We start from the raw sequence: 12,554 nt of genomic DNA on the forward strand, positions 1-12,554 counted from the left end.
TGTGTGTGTGTGTGTGTGTGTGTGTGTGTGTGTGTGTGTGTGAGGGGGGGGTGGTGGGGGTCCCTGTGTGTGTGTGTGTGTGTGTGATGAGTGTGGGGGTCCGTGTGTGTGTGTGTGGGGAGGGTGGGGCTCCCTGTGTGTGTGTGTGTGTGTGTGTGTGTGTGTGTGAGGGGGGGTGGGGGTCCCTGTGTGTGTGTGTGTGTGTGTAGGGAGGGTGGGGGTCCCTGTGTGTGTGTATGTGTGTGTGTGTGTGTGTGTGTGAGAGGGGGTGGGTGTCCCTGTATGTATGTGTGTGTGTGTGTGTGTGTGTGTGTGTGATGGGGGGTGGGGGTCCCTGTGTGTGTGTGTGTGTGGGGAGGGAGTCACTGTGTGATTGGGATGGGGAGGCGGTCACTGTGCGTTGGGGGGGGCTGCGGGGATGAATCCCTGTTTGTAAGGGATGGTGTAGGTGTGGTTGGAGAGATGGGGTGGGTGGGATGGAGAAGCGGAGTGAAACTGGGCGCAGAAGTGCTTGAGAGTTTTGGGATATCGGGCGAGACGTGTGGAGTAGAGAAGGGGCTGAGAATCCGGGTGCGACTGTGCCGGCTGAGTGCGCGTGCCTGTCGGCTGAGTGCGTGCGCGCCATTTGTGCAGTGCCAAATCCGGGAGTGCTTGATTGGGGCGATGTGGCGTTTACACTTTGTACCCAAGCTTCTGACCTGGAGCATTCGGCGGCGCCTGTCTCTGCTTTGCCGAGGATTGGTGTGGAAGCCGTTCCTTTTGGAATTGTGCTCATGGACCATTGCCTTCCTGCGTGCTGGGCCGCCCTCACGATGGCGTTTCACCAGAAACAAGTGGATGTACTTGGCACCGCCAGAGGCCGCCTTCTGTTTTTTGCTGTGTGACTTCGGAGGCTGTGTTAACGATTAACTTAATTTTACACCCAGGCCGTCAGCTCGTCGCTCACAAGATAAACTCGTGTGTGTAAATAAAAGCTCCCAGGAGGGCGAGGCATTCCCAGTAAGGACAAGGCTTAGGTCATCTGTGTTGGCTGCACGAAGGTGTTGATGTCCCCAGTCTGTTGTTACGGGAATGTTTACGTGCTTGTGTGTCTCTTCCAGACAGTTCTGCAAACATTCAGGTCCCTGACTTTCGCGCAGGCAAGTTGCTAAGCAGCAACAAAGGTCACAGCCTTGCCACAAAGATGTTTGGTGTCAGGGGGTGGCTCCGAAGCTTTGCTCCGAGGATGGAAGCAATCCCAGAGGCAGGAATGCAGGAGCCGCTGGAGGGGATGGGGGAGCTTGAGGGGGCGGGTGGCTCGTTGGGGGTTAAGGGGGGGCGGGTTTTGGACACCTGAGGTTTATAAATTCGGGGAGATTCAAAGCCGGGGAGAGATTTCAACACGAGCCAAACGTACTGGGGCAACCAGATGCCCGGTTGAGGACTTGGGTGAGAGGCGAGGTGGGGGCTGGGGATGAGAGAGGGGGCACTGGAACCTTCTACGAGCTGAAGCGCTCGGAGTCTTGGGTTTGCCGCTAGCATGGAAAGAATTGAAGGCAGCAGAAGGATGGTAGAATGCAGTAGACAGAGAGAGAGTGAGAGAGAGAGATTGTCCCCAGTACGTTAATATTGCCAGTCGGTTTAACTGGACGATGCAAGTTTCCAAACCAGGATGGCAGACTGTGTTGCACGAATTTTCTTTAGATGAACTGTACCTAAGATCGTGACATTCCTAGGCTTGATCTGTTTGCTGGGAAATGCTGGAATATGCTGGGAGGTCTGCATTTATATATCCCCCGTTCCAACCTCGGCTTGTCCCCAAAGCGCTTTACGGCTGATTAGCGCTTTTACTTTTTTTAAAAAGAAATGTTTTGTGATGAGGATATGCAGCAATCGGTTTTGCACACGGCAAGCTCCAATGAATGGGATTACAGCCAGTTGATCTGTTTTTCATTGATGAGGGATACGTGTTGGGCCCAGAACACCACAGAGAACCCTCCCCCCCCACCACCCTCCACCCAGCTTCAGTCGTTTTCCAATAGCAGCCGTGGGATCTGAGAGGGCAAACGTGTGCCTCGGGTTTAATGTCTCATCTGAAAGACAGCGCGGCGCTCCCTCGGCGCTGACCCTCCGACAGTGCACTGCTCCCTCGGTACTGACCCTCCGACAGTGCGGCGCTCCCTCAGCACTGACCCTCCGACAGTGCGGCGCTCCCTTAGCACTGACCCTCCAACAGTGCGGCGCTCCCTCAGTACTGACCCTCCGACAGTGCGGCGCTCCCTCAGTACTGACCCTCCGACAGTGCGGCGCTCCCTCAGCGCTGACCCTCCGACAGCGTGGTGCTTCCTCGGCGCTGACCCTTCCCCCGGTGCCGGCACTGAAGAGTGTTGGCCTGGACTTTGAGGTTCAAGTCCCTGGAGAGATTCGAACCCACGACCTTCTGACTCAGACAAGAGTCTGACCCACTAAGCCTGACTCAGAAAGTTAAGAAACTCCCCAGTGTTCTTTTCATTCGTCTGACTGTAGGAGGCTATTGTGTAGGAGTGTGTGTGTGTGTTTTTTGGAGGACAGTGGAACAGGAAGTAGGTCAGTAAAATGTTGCTGTTTTTGTGCAGGTAATTAATTCCTGGTAATCGTCTTGTCATTGAGCCTGGGGTGCGTGTGCGAGCGTCCTGTCCTCGATTTGGCTTGTCTCCAGGGTGCAGACTGAAAGACCCACTGCAGCCTCATGAATACACGGAAGCCACTGCCTGAGCTGGTGGGAAACTTATTAAGGTAATACTTTACATAGAAGTTGGGCAATTAAGACTGATCATTGCTGCATGCAGTATCTGGTTTTTGGCTTCTCCCTTGTGCTGGTATAAGTGGAATGCGTTTCTTGCTGCACTGAAATGCAACATCAGATGTCTGAAGACTGAAGTTTTTGGCTGGTGCCTCCCCCACACTGACCCCACAAAGTAGCGCTAAAACCGGCCCTCAAAGCCACGGCAACCTATTCCCTCCGGTGCTGAAGCCTTCTCATTTTGCAGCTCACCCTAGTCCCCCCCAACCCCCGGACACAGTTTTCCTCGCACAGTGGTTTCCACTGAGCCAGATCAGCATTTCGAGGTCTGGCGAGCGGCATCGGCGTGAAACGTGCGCCTGTTAATGGGGCCCGGTGCGTCGAACAGCAAACTTGTGTTTGTGTGGCGCCTTCGACGTCCGTCCGTCCGTCTCCCCCCCGAGGAGTGCCGACGGATACCAAAAAAATTGGCACCGGGTAAAAGGAGGTATGAGGATCGGTCATAGGAGGAGGTTCTCGGGAGAGAGGCTTAGGGAGGGGATTACAGTTCCTGGCGCTTATGGACATCGGGGATTGGCAAAGCCAGCATTTGTTGCCCATCCCTAATTGCCCCTTGAGCTGAACATTTCAGAGGGGCAGTTAAGAGTCACCCACGTGGCTGTGGGTCTGGTGTCACATGTGGGCCAGACCGGGTAAGGACGGCAGATTTCCTCCTGTCAAGGGGCATTGGTGAAGCAGATGGGTTTTTTTTTTACCACAATCGGTGATAGTCGTCATGGTCATCATGACTGAGACGCGCTCTCAATTTTATTAACTGAATTGAAATTCCACCGGCTACCCTGGTGGGATTGAACTCGTGTCAACACGATTGAGGTGTATAAAATTGAGGGGCATTGATAGGGTAGACAGGAAGGAACTTTTCCCCTTGGTGGAGGGATCAATAACCAGGGGGCATAGATTTAAGGTAAGGGGCAGGAGGTTTAGAGGGGATGTGAGGAAGAATTTTTTCACCCAGAGGGTGGTGGGAATCTGGAACTCTCTGCCTGAAAGGGTGGTAGAGGCAGAAACCCTCATAACATGTAAGAAGTATTTGGGTGTGCACTTGCGATGCCTTGGCATACAAGGCTATGGGCCTAGTGCTGGAATATGGGATTAGAATAGTTAGGTACTTGTTTGACCAGCTCAGACTTGATGGGCCAAAGGGCCTTTTTCTGTGCTGTAGACCTCTTTGACTCCAGCGACGAAGGCTTGAACACTCTGTTCAGACCTGGACCAATTGGGCTTTATACCGTCGAGGGGGAGGGCGAGACTGAGTGGGTTGGGTTGTCTCTACAAGAGCACCTGAAAAGATGGACAGCAATGGGCCTTCTAGTCTATTGTAGCTGACCCAGTGAGGATTTGACAAAGCATCCTGGCAGCTAGCGTTCCCTCCCACTCATGGCCAGGTAACGGCCTGAGCAAGCCCACCAAAACCGGTGAATCACGGGGGCTGATTCATGGGGAGAAAGGGGTCATTTCCCTCCTCGCATGCACCCCCTCCCTACCCCCACACTTTTTAAAGCGATCTAAAGCAAGTTCCTGACTATCACGGTGACCCTGAGGCGTGAGCCCAAGTCATTCCGGGTGATGCTACCCTCTCCTTCAGTGAGGAACCATTTTCTGGGCAGCCTTGGCACATCGCCACTCGAGCTGTTTTGAGCATGAGACCGGTTTAATTTATCAGATTGCATTAGATTGGTGTTGGTGAGGCCACGCCTGGAGTACTGTGTACAGTTTTGGTCCTTGTATTTAAGAAAGGATATACTGGCATTGGAGGCAGTTCAAAAGAGATTCACTAGGCTGATTCCTGGGATGAAGGGGTTGACTTATCAAGAACGGTTAAACAGGTTAGGCCTTTATTCATTAGAGTTTAGAAGAATGACGGGTTCTTGAAATGTACAAGACTCTTGAGGGGGGCTTGACAGGGTAGATGTTGAGAAGATGTTTCCACGAGTGGGGGAATCTCAAACTAGGGGACATAGTTACAGAATAAGGGGACACTCATTTAAAACTGAGATGCGAAGGAACTTCTTCTCTCTGAGGGTAGCGAATGTCTGGAATTCTCTACCCCAGAGATTTGTGGAGGCTTAGATCGCTGAAAGTATTTAAAGAGGAGGTGGATGGATTTTTAAAATATCGGGGAGTTGAGGGCTATGAGGAGCTGGCACGAAAGAGGAGTTGAGGCCTGGGGCAGATCAGCCATAACCTTATGGAATGGCGGGGCAGGCTTGAGGGGCCGAATGGCCTACTCCTCCTATTTCTGATATTCTTATGTTGGCAATGTGAACGCAGGAGTGCATGAGGCCTCCTGGGGTGGGGGGGGGCTGGCGGGAAACCTGGGCCCTCACTACCACCATAAGAAGGCAAGCTGACCCCCCCACTTTGTCTTTCCCAGGACACCGTCTTGCTTGTGGGTTGTAGATGGAAGCCTACAGCTGTAGCCTGTGCAGTGACTGGGGAGAGGCGGAGGGAATCTAAGGCAATGGGCAGACGTAAGCGCTCCTTGCACTTGCCCCATCTTGCTGATGCAAAGTTAACCCCTTTGCTTGATTCCTGGGGCGAAGCGGTTTGTCTCATGAGGAAAGGTTGGGCCCAGACCATTGGCGTTTGGGGAAAAATGAGAGGTGACCTTATTGAAACACATGCAATCCTGGGAGGGCTTGATGGAGCAGATGCGGAGAGGATGTGTCCCCCCCCTTGTGGGGGAGTCTAGAACTAGGTTGGGGGGGATCGAGCACAGCTTAAAAATAAGGGGTCTTCCATTTAAGATGGAGGTGAGGATTTTTAACTCTGAGAATTGTTCGTCTTTGGAACCCTCTACCCCCAGAGAGCCGCGGAGGCTGGTCCACTCAATATACTGAAGGCTGAGTTAGACAGATCTCTGACCAACAAGGGAGCTGAGGGTTATGGTGGGGGCGCAGGCAGTCAAGTGGAGCTGAGACCACAATCAGATCAGCCACGATCTAATTGAATGGCGGAGCAGGCTCGAGGGGCCGAGTGGCCTCCTCCCGCTCCTAAATTCGTACGATCCTGTGCTATGTTCTTTAACTGTTTTAGCTGTTGCCCCTCAGCCACGTCCGCTTGTTCTGCCTGTCAGACACCCCTCGCTGGTTGAACTCTGTCTATTTTAATCGACGCTTGCTCCCTTCAAGTAGGGCTGGGTTCATTCCTTGCTCATCAGCTTGCAAGACGAGTGCGAAAGCGGCAGCAAGCAATGACTTTGCTAAACCCAGAGCCTGAGTCGCGAAATGACTGTGAAAGGAAATTGAACAATCGCTCCAAGCAGAAATCGGACCCGTTGCTGGAAAGTAACCTATTGAGGTTAACGTGCTGTCGTGCCTCTCGAGGCTGCTAGATCTGTCCTCGAAAGTTCAGCCTGCAGTGTGAACTCTTTATTTTTTGCTTTGCAATGTTTTAAACTGGCTGCAGGCATGGACGTGATGTGGGAGAAGACAAATTCTTTGCTTTCTACGAGACTTTCGCAGTGAACTGGCGCCCTTTTGTTCTCCCTCTCTCTCTCTCTCTCTCTTATTTTTAAATTTAATTTTCATTTTCTTTTCACATGCCGACATATCCATGGCAACTCTCGTTCGGTCCCCCTCGCTCGCATTTTGTCAAGCCGCTGCTGTTGATGCACTCAGTGGGCGTTGGGGAGGTACTTTCGTTGCCTTGCAATGTGACTTCTTCAAAAGCAAAAGCTCCCACTACCCCCCTCCTCCGACTCCACCGTTGTTCTCCGGGATGCCCAACCTGTTGCGGGCGAGGTTTCACAAGTAAGTGGCCAGATTTTGCGGTTTAAAGGCTATGGCGAGGCCAGCAGCGCTCACCGTCTATTAAGATGCAAACTGGTCAGCAGCTTCCAGGAAAGCGAAGTACCCTGCTCCTCCAGAAGCTAAGCAACACCAGTACCTTTCTGAGAGATGCGGCATTGAAATACACTAGCGTTGACATTCTTGCACGATATTTTCCACAAAACTCGCCAAAGTTAGGACGAGCCCTTTTCCAGTGTAAGTACCCTTAAGTACCGCCCAGCCACCCCTCTCTGGTACTGGGAATTATCTTCAGTTGTTGGAGTCTCAGTCCCTCAGATTTTGATTGTTGTTGGAGATTTTTTAAAAATTAAACGTTTTTCTGTTTCATTTTTTACTTTTTCTTTCTCTCATGTTTTCCTCTCTCAATTCTGCTATTTTGCTTTCTATGCCGGCTATAATGTTGAATTCGCGATTCTGACTGACACTAATTATGTAGTGCCTTTAATATAATGAAACCTGCAAGGCACTTCACAGGAGCGTTATAAAATGAAGTATGACCCCCAAGCCACATATGGAGATATTAGGGACGGGTGACCAAAAGCTCGGTCAAAGAGGTCGGCTTGAAGTGTTCTGAAGGAGGAGAGAGAGAGGCGGAGAGGTTTCGGGATGAAATTCCGGAGCTTAGGGGAATGCACAAGAGGCCAGATTTGGAAGAGTGCAGAGATCTTGGGTTGTGGGGACCGCAGGAAGTTATAGAGACAGGGAGGGGTGTCGGGGCTGGAGGGGGTTACAGAGATAGGGAGGGGTGTAGGGGCTGGAGGAGGTTACAGAGATAGGGAGGGGTGTCGAGGCTGGAGGAGGTTACAGAGATAGGGAGGGGTGTAGAGGCTGGAGGAGGTTACAGAGATAGGGAGGGGTGTAGAGGCTGGAGGAGGTTACAGAGATAGGGAGGGGTGTAGGGTCTGGAGGAGGTTACAGAGATAGGGAGGGGCATAGGGGCTGGAGGAGGTTACAGAGATAGGGAGGGGTGTAGGGGCTGGAGGAGGTTACAGAGATAGGGAGGGGCGTAGGGCTGGGGGAGGTTAGAGAGATAGGGAGGGGTGTAGGGGCTGGAGGAGGTTACAGAGATAGGGAGGGGTGTAGGGGCTGGAGGAGGTTACAGAGATAGGGAGGGGCGTAGGGCTGGAGGAGGTTAGAGAGATAGGGAGGGGTGTAGGGGCTGGAGGAGGTTACAGAGATAGGGAGGGATGTAGGGGCTGGAGAAGGTTACAGAGTTAGAGGGGTGTATTTGGACTGGAGGAGGTTACAGCGATAGGGGTGGGGCGAGGCCATGGAACGATTTGAAAACAAGGGTGAGAATTTTAAAATGGAGATGTTGCTGGACCAGCATCCAGTGTAGGTCAGTGAGCACCGGGTTGGGGGGGGGAGGTGGGTGATGGGTGAAAGAGTCTTGGTGTGCATTAAGACATGAGCATCAGAGCTTTGGATGAGCTCCATGTTGTGGAGGATAAAACGTGGGCCGGTGGTGCGTTGTAATAGTCGAGTCTAGTGGTAACGAAGACTTGAATGAGGGCTTCTGTAGCGGATGAGCTGAGACAGGGGCGATGTTACAGAGGTGGAAGTAAGCAGTCTTGGCGATGTTGTGGATATGAGATAGGGAAGCGCAGCTCGGGATCAAATGTGACACTTCAGGTTCTGTGCTGGCCGTTAATGTTCAGTAACTGGGCCTGACACACACACAGGTCCTCAACGTTCTGTTGAGGGTGCTGCGCTGCTTCAATAGTTTGCTGACTGAAAATTTGGTTGTAAGACTTTATAAGCTGCAAACTGTAGCCCTGTGCAGTGAGCGTGTGTGAGCATTGACTGCTTACTGAGGATTCACAATGGTAAGCAGGACCTTGCCTCAGTTTCTCCTGTTATCAGCTCCTGGCCACTCAATAAGGCAGGTAGCATGGGATGGTGATGAGAAGCAGGAGGCGAAGATGGCTTTTAACCTTGACTCTCCGGTGGCCTGGGCTGCTGAGAGATGGGCATCACCTAAATCAACATAGACCATAGCTTAGCTCCAACATGGGAAAGTATCTAGGGGTACGAGGAAGGGAACTTAGACCAAGCCAGAAAAGGGGAACTTCCAGCGGAGACTGTCTCCAATTCTGGCCTCTTGAGCATCACCGATTTCCATTGCTGCACCTAAACTCTGGAATTCCCTCCCGAAACCCCTCTCTCCTATCCTCTCCCCCCTGCTCTCTCCCTCCCTGCTACCCCCCCACCCCTCCCCCCTGTTCCTCTCCTCCTCTCTTCCCTCCCAAAGGAAGTCTGAGATATGCACACGGAGCAGGCTTAGGCCATTCGGCCCCTCTAGCCTGCTCCGCCATTGAATAAGATCATGGCTGACTAGGTGGTAAGGAAAACCGTGGGAGGGGAAGTGCTACAGACTTGAGTTGTTGACAAAGAGTAAGTGAGGAGTTGATATGAGTCTTTGATCTGAAGGGCTGATTTCCTTTGTCGCAAGTCTTCATTTCAACATGTTGAGGGTCAGGGAAGAGAGCGGAGGCCCAGCTGTAACAAGAGGTCAGCGCCGAGCGCAGTATGGGTACCACTGCCTGTGCTGCTCTCCAACTGATTTGTACGGGGCAGCACAGGATGAGGCCCTTCGGCCCATTGTGCCCCTGCCGGCCCTTTGAAAGAGCAGTCCAATTTGTCCCACTCCCCCTGCTCTTTCCCCTCCCTAGCCCTCCAAATCTTTCCTCTTCGATTATTTAGCCAATTTCCCCCTTTTGAAAGCTCCCTATTGAATCTGCTTCCACCGCCCTTTCAGGCAGCGCCTTCCAGATCACAACAACTCGCTGCGTTTTAAAAAAAAAAATTAAATTCTCCTCATCTCCTCCCTCTGGTTCTTTCCCCAATTCTCTTCAACCTGTGTCCCTCTGGTCACCAACCCTCCTGCCAATGGCAACAGTTTCTCCGTACCCATCATCCTCAAAATCCTCAATCTTTGAGCGCCTCTATTAAATCTTCCTCTCAGCCTTCTCTCTCCAAGGTGAACAATCCCCAGCTCCTCCAGTCTCCGAACACAATTCAAGTCCCACTTCCCTCATCCATCTGTTTACCTTCCCCCCACCGCCCCAATGTGAAGGAAAGGGACAACCCATTGCATAACTATTTGGAGAAAAAATAGCAGGCAGATGGGGAAGACGTTGTTTGAAAGAACCAGCATAGACATGATGGGACGCATGGCCTTCCAAGTTGTCCTATTCTGTGACTGTTTCAGTGAGACTTGAACTCTGGATGAGACTCAATATAGCACACCCAACTGCATGCTGTAAGGCAATAAATCAAGCTGTTTAGAAAGCACCAGCCAGGCAAACCCTGAGATGTACTTGCGCTGCCAAACCTGTATTGACGTGTTGTCTGTCAAATGTATAGCTTTTTAATTTAATTCTGAGCTAGGCTTCATGATGAAATCCAGGTCGGTCAAACGGAGTGACGAATCCCTCGGTCCGTCTTGAGGACAGCTATCACATGAGACATTAGTGCAGAGCGACCCACGGCAGTAAAGGTCCAGGAGTGGGAATGGGGTGGTGCCGAGCTTTGATTGACCTGCGGGTTGTCGGCAGAGCCCCAGTTGGTAGCCCGCTTGACCCTGAATGTCAGGGTCTCGCGTTCAAGTCCCACTCCAGGACCCAGGCACAAAATCGAGGCTGACACGACAGCGCGGTACCGAGGGAGTGCTGCACTGCCGGAGGGTGCTGTCTTTCAGATGAGGCGTTCGTCCAAGGCTCCATCTGCCCCTCACAGGTGGATGTAAAAGAGCTTATAGCTCTGTTTCCAAGAAACTGGTATTGCGGGGAGGGGTGGGTGGGTGGGGGATGGGGATGTCCTGGGGTCAATATTTAACCCTCAACCAGCCTCACTAAAAACACATGATCTGGGTTATTATCACGTTGCTGTTTGTGGGAGCTTGCTGTGTGCAAATTGGCAGCTGTGTTTCCTACATTACAACAGTGACCACACTTCAAAAAAAAAGTACTTCATTGGCTATAAAGCACTTTAGTCGTTTGGTAATACGGAACCAGAGTTTTACTGATAAAAAGAGACATGTCAAAGCTTTTTGTCTTGCACTCATCAGGACACTCGCAAGACTACCAGCATAAGGAGAAAACAACAATTTATACTGTATGTGAAGAGAGCGCTGATGGATTGGCAAGTGGACTCTGATTGGCAGAGGAGTTGCCATGGAGACATTAGTGCGCAACATCAGCAAACGATTAAGCACTTTGAGACGTCAGATGGCCGTGAAAAGCACTATATAAATGCAAGTCTTGTTTTCCGATCATTGTTAAAGTGCAGAGGGGGAAAGGGAGCTCTGCGGTTTGAGGATCCGCCCTTCAAATAGGAGACGGTTGTGTGTCGTGGCTTGAGTGTAGGGAGTCGATCTTCAGTTGGGGTACTTCAGTTTACAGGGATAGAGTTAATATTTCGGGAGAAGCTCTTCATACTTGATATGAACCAGCTCCTTTGGAGCATTGCCCAGTTCTCCACTTGGACACGTTTCCTTGTTTCCCTCTGTCCGGAAAAGGCTGCTGTTGGCTGGGATGCAAATAGGCTCTTGTAGGAGAATGGATTTGGATAATCTGACCGGGATTGTTTCCCCTTACAGTTTGCCAATCTGTCAGTTATCCTGCCCCGGTCGCCCTTAATTAACGCAGCCCCATAAGGTGAGGCTCTCCTGAAGGCTGGGCTGCTAACGGCCGTGTGTAAATGTGTGCCAACCCTCGTGTCCTGGGCATTGGCGCGACTGACTGACTTCAGCATTCCTGAGCTTGGGAAGGGGACAGTTCAGCTTCCTGATCACCGTCCAGCGATTCCGGGTGGGAAGGGATTTCGACGCTCTTTTTAAATAAATAAATGAATTGGCATTCTGGATGTCCGATGAGGGTTAATTTTGTGTCACTGGTTTCTGATGTATGTTTCGTGCAGTCCAACGTGACCACTGCGAACTGACTGACTTGTCCAGCAAGCCCTGATGTTTACTGTGCCTCCCTAACTGCGACAGATCATCCCTGTGGCTCCTGCGAGTGCGTACATTTAACGGCAACTTTGAGTGGTCCCATGCCTTTGCTTAAGAATTGCATTTCTGTAGCATCTTTCATTACCCCCCCCAAAACGCTATATAGCCAATGAAGCACTTTTTTTTAATGGGAAGTGCAGTCCCTGTTGCAATGTAGGAAATGCCGATTTGTGCACAGCAAGCTCCCAAAAGTAGCAATGTGGTACTGACCCATTGATGTTGGTTGGGGTTAAATACTGGCCCCAGGACACTGGGGAAACATCCGTCCACACCACTCCCTCCCACCCCACACACACTTCTTCCAATAGCGGCTATGGGATCTTTTGCATCCATCTGAGAGGGGCAGAAGGGGGCCTTGTTTTAACGTCTCATCTGAAAGGCAGCACCTCCGACGGTGCTGACCCTCCGACAGTGCGGCACTCCCTCAGTGCTGACCCTCCAACAGTGCGGCCCTTCCTCGGTGCTGACCCTCCGACAGCGCGGCCTTCCCTCAGCACTGACCCTCCGACAGTGCAGTGCTCCCTCATTACTGACCGTCCGACAGCGCAGCGCTCCCTCAGTGCTGACCCCCTGACAGCACGGCACTCCCTCAGTACTGACCCTCCGAAAGTGCGGCGCTCCTTCAGTGCTGACCCCCTGACAGCGCGGCGCTCCCTCAGTACTGACCCTCCAACAGTGCGGCGCTCCCTCAGTACTGACCCTCCGACAGTGCGGCACTCCCTCAGTACTGACCCTCCGACAGTGCGGCGCTCCCTCAGTACTGACCCTCCGACAGTGCGGCGCTCCCCCAGTGCTGACCCTCCGACAGTGCGGCGCTCCCTCAGTGCTGACCCCCCGACAGCGCGGCCCTTCCTCAGCGCTGACCCTCCGACAGTGCGGCCCTCCCTCGGTGCTGGTACTGGGAGTGTCAGTCTGGATTGTTGTGCTCAAC

The 12,554-nt window shown here is 52.2% G+C and overlaps 2 protein-coding genes and 1 long non-coding RNA gene across 5 annotated transcripts in view; 2 read left to right on the plus strand and 1 right to left on the minus strand.

The window, feature by feature from the left end:
• Positions 1-12,554, minus strand: part of LOC144672241 (uncharacterized) — a 253,793-nt gene that overhangs the window by 77,039 nt on the left and 164,200 nt on the right. The gene's annotated exons all lie outside the window — the stretch shown is intronic.
• Positions 1-12,554, plus strand: part of shc1 (SHC (Src homology 2 domain containing) transforming protein 1) — a 144,235-nt gene that overhangs the window by 9,198 nt on the left and 122,483 nt on the right. For all 3 annotated transcript variants that reach the window (XM_078534042.1, XM_078534045.1, XM_078534041.1), the window contains exon 2: positions 2,595-2,754. The gene's annotated coding sequence lies outside the window, so the exon portion shown is untranslated. The remainder of the gene's footprint in view (positions 1-2,594; positions 2,755-12,554) is intronic.
• LOC144672235 (AN1-type zinc finger protein 6-like) overlaps positions 7,160-12,554 on the plus strand; it is a 151,995-nt gene continuing 146,600 nt past the window's right edge. Inside the window, exon 1 of the mRNA XM_078534074.1 lies at positions 7,160-7,166. The gene's annotated coding sequence lies outside the window, so the exon portion shown is untranslated. The remainder of the gene's footprint in view (positions 7,167-12,554) is intronic.

This window comes from Cetorhinus maximus, chromosome 36 (genome assembly GCF_964194155.1).
Source record: "Cetorhinus maximus chromosome 36, sCetMax3.hap1.1, whole genome shotgun sequence".
Taxonomy (NCBI): domain Eukaryota; kingdom Metazoa; phylum Chordata; class Chondrichthyes; order Lamniformes; family Cetorhinidae; genus Cetorhinus; species Cetorhinus maximus.